Here is a 4,308-nt window from a genome sequence, read left to right as displayed (position 1 = left end):
ACAGATAGCATATTTTATCTTGCCCCCCTACATCCCAAACAATGAAGCTCAGATTCTTAAACATTACAATCTCTATATTGAATCCTATAGTGGGCATTTTTCTCACATACTCCCCTGGTTTGAATTTGTAGAGAATTGTTGTCTTTCTTGTTTACAAATCCCAGAAACATATTATAGTCTTACAAAGCCATTCAACACCATAATTATATAACATATAATACAAGAGTGTCCAAGCATAATTGAATTTCGCATATAATTTTGGTAGGCAGTTACATCTTCTCAATATTTCAATATGATCAACAAAACCAAGGACATAATGTAGGAGTTGTATACAAAGTTTATGCATTCAATGCCAAAACCTTCGATGAGAACAAAGCAGACCATGAAAGAATAAGAAATGAAAATTAATTCCACAAACAAACAACTATTAGGCATTGAAACAACTACCGGTTGTCGATGGCATTACGTAAGCTTTTGCCCTAGCTTTCCTGAGCTAATTCTTCATCATCATAGTATTCATCATCATCTACACTAGCATCCTGATATTGCATGTATTCAAACACCAAATCATTCATGTTGCTCTCTGCTTCAGTGAATTCTATCTCATCCATGCCTTCACCAGCGTACCAATGTAAGAAGGCCTTCCTCCTAAATATGACAATGAACTCCTCGCTCACTCTCCTGAACATCTCATGAATGGATGTTGCATTCCTAATGAACCTAGATGACATGGTGAGGGCTTTTGGTGGGATATCACATGTACTGGATTCCACATTGTTGGGGATCCACTCCACAAAGTAGGAGGAGTTCTTTTTTTGAATATTCATCATCTGTTCATCCACCTCTTTGGTGCTCATCTTGCCTCTGAACATGGAAGATGTAGTAAGGTACCTGCCATGACGTGGATCTACAGCATACATCATGTTCTTGTAATCCCACATCTGCTGTGTCAGTTCCGGAACGGTGAGGGCTCTGTATTGTTGTGAACCACGTGAAGTCAACGGGGGAAATCCCACCATAAAGAAGTGAAGACAAGGGAAGGGGATCAAATTCACTGCCAGTTTCCTTAGATCTGAGTTAAGCTAACCAGGAAACCTTAGGCAACAGGTGACTCCACTCATTGTTGTAGATATCAGATGGTTCAAATCACTGAAGCTAGGAGTTGTGAGCTTGAGAGTCCTAAAGCAGATGTCGTAAAGGGCCTCATTGTCCAGTACCATACACTTGTCTGCATTCTCCACCAGTTGATGCATAGAGAGTGTGGCATTGTAAGGCTCCACCACTGTGTCAGACACCTTGGGAGAAGGGAAACCAGAGAAGGTAAACATCATCCTATCAAGGTACTCCTCCCTGATCTTGGAGATTAAAATGGTTCCCATCACAAATCCATGGAGATCAAAAGGGCTCCCATCATAGATCCAGTACCTCCTCCCAAAGAATGACACACTTGAAACCCTCAAGTAAGTTGAAACAATCAATTAAAGTTCAGCGGAGTCTCAACCCGCAGACACTAAAGTGTGCAAAAGGTCACAGTTCATTACTCATTCTCAATAGCCATTTCTCATTCCTGAGAGACGCAGGTCATAGTCCCCAGTCAGAGCTAGTTCTTGGATGGTAGGCAAGTAGGAGAAATCATTCTCACATGGTAAAGCTTAAGACAACCTTGACCTTCTCAATCTTACGGGCCGAAAGCAGCCAACAAAAGACCTTGATATACGAGACTTATATCCTCAAGCCCATAAAGCCATCTGGGTAGCTTGCTTTTGGCATTTTTCATTCTCATGTACATTTGTACCTCTTCTTTTAGATAACCTCTTATCTTTTTATCTATCTTTGTTAGCGACATTTTAGGAGTTCCGTTATCATGGCAACTTGGCTGCAATGAGTGGGTGAGTTTGGGGAATGGGTGCTAGCTCAACAATGTCTCTCACTTCACGCCCGCGATACCTCACCCCAGATCAGTCTCAACTATCTCCATATGGCAGGCAGCCATGCGCTTGGGTTATAGGCAGTTAGGTTGGTGGGGGCTACATGCTTGTTTCCCGACCCTCATTTCATTTCGATACCTCACTGACTGGGCCCCTCTGGTGTTCAGTGAAGGTTAGTATCAATGGGGTCCCCATTCCTTCTGACTAGTTGGACCTCTTTCTAATAACACCCAAATGGTACCTCACTGAGGAGCGGGATAAAGCACCAAACAACAATGGCAAGTGAGAATGCTGCTTAGTGCTAATATCTAGGCAAGGAGAAAACTTTTGAAGTTAGGATTCATAATGATGGTCCTTTCAGTAACACCCCAATAACTATTTCTTTTCCTACCCACAAACTCAATCCAATAGGCACTATAGTTCCAATCTTATTTCTGCCCTAATTAACCTAATTAGTATGAAACTTAGTTGTATTTCCCCATCAAGAATATTGTGTAATCTACTTAATATATATATAACGGACAAATTAGCTTACCGCTAAGCCTGTGTGCTTCAACTAGCTACTTTTCTGGAACTAGGATATTTCATATGCGGAATGCCAGGCCCAACTTGAGAAATAGTGTCTTACCTACCGAACCCGAGACAAAGCACTGTCTGCCCAACCAATATTTACGCCCTATAATGTCGTACGTTATAATCCTAAGCGACTGATCTACTGTCGTTTCTCACTCTTCTAATGTGCTAACAGGGGCTAATGGGACTGTACAATGATAAAAAGAGAGTGGTTTGATCCGGATCAGGCATTGATGAGTGGAATGGGGGAATCAAGTAGAGCCGGACAAGTGAAAGGGTTGTTAAGAAGCCATTGTAGTTGGTTGTCCATGTAGCTCCTACTTTAATATTTTTTCATTAACTTAACTTAATGAAACGTAGTCGAACAACTCCTTGAATTAATAATCCACTCGCTCGAAAAAGAGGCGGTCCTTCCTTTTTAGATCGACCATTGAGATAATAAGCTTGAAACCCTAAGCATCTCTCTCGCTCCAAAGGACACTTACCTTGCCTACCTGAACTCGTTATACTCATCCTTCCAACCAAGCAACCTTACCTGCATTGTAAGATCCAGACTTTGAATAAAGAGGCTCAGGAGAGCGTAGATCCATTGATTAAGTCTGCAAAATTGAAGGAGGGCAGAGGAAAATAATTGTGCTCAGCAGAAGAAAATTAAGTTTGAAAGTTGAAACAATCATTCAAAATTCATGCGGCCTCCGCCCGCAGAGAGGACATTGGGCAAAAGCTAGGCCTGACATTATAAGTTGAAAAAAAGGTAAAAAGAGGCAAAGCAAAAACGCTCCTCCTACCATACATTTCTTCTGCTTTTATGTGGCAACTATACAAAATACGGCAGTGTGGAGGACATCGTGCGATATTGATAGATAGACGTGGTAAATAATTTTGTCGCAGAAGAATCTTTTCCAGGGACATTAAGCGATCTATGGTCACGCACTGTGATCCCATTTGGCAGTCCGCAGCCTGTAATGACATGTACAGTTTTAATGAAACAACAGCGCGGATATTTACGACTTGTAGCTGCCTCCTTCCTGACGACATCCAACACAGAATCGATGAGCTCGGCCCCTTCGGTATAATGGCCCTGGCCTAGTTATTTCTAGCCCCGGACTGGCCAAAAATGAAGTTATCAGGCCATAAGCCCCGGTCCTCACGTTGTCCATACTCCCATAGTCCCAGGCTCAAGATCCATGAGCACAACACGGGGCACAAATCTACCACAGCTCGCCTCATTGTAGTAAACATTAACCCTTTCGAGCTGCAGATCGGAAGTGCTGGTATGTCCTGGTGGGATCGATCCCGTGCTCAACACAGACAACTTCCCAAAACTTTGCACTGATCTTGTTGCCACATTGCCCGCCCTGAATGTGCAGGATCTCATGCATCTTTGCAATTTAAAACTTGCAACACGGAAAGACCAAACCTTAGAATAAAACCTCAACTAGAAAACAAATGATTCGCAGAAAACCAACACAAAACAGCCAGAAAAGCCAATTTAGAACCATGAGATGGGTGTGCTCCACATGAGGCTATAACTGCTATGTCCTAATAGGTAGTATATAGGTGTCTATGGTAAGATAGAGAGGAGAAACACATCGCCTCAAACCCATATGGGTTATAAGCGTTTAAATGTTTTAGGTTTTTAATATTTTTAAGTATATTTTTCTATTGATTTTTTTTAAGAATTCAATTAAAATTTACAAAGATGATTGGAATTGCAAATAGAATTGTTTACAAAGATTATTGGAATTACAAATAGAATTGGATATCAATGATTATTGCTTTAAAATATAAAAAAAATATAAAAGGT

General features: G+C 41.2%; 1 pseudogene; it reads right to left on the bottom strand.

Annotated features, from left to right (window-relative positions):
• Positions 1-479: 479 nt before the first annotated feature.
• On the bottom strand, positions 480-3,883 carry LOC149202986 (tubulin beta-6 chain-like; annotated as a pseudogene).
• Positions 3,884-4,308: the final 425 nt, after the last annotated feature.

This window comes from Pinus tabuliformis, chromosome 2_1 (assembly GCF_031772625.1).
Source record: "Pinus tabuliformis cultivar Carrire ecotype Pingquan chromosome 2_1, CPIR1, whole genome shotgun sequence".
NCBI lineage: Eukaryota > Viridiplantae > Streptophyta > Pinopsida > Pinales > Pinaceae > Pinus > Pinus tabuliformis.
The sequence above is the reverse complement of the archived record's forward strand: the minus strand, read 5'-3'. Positions and strand labels throughout refer to the sequence as shown.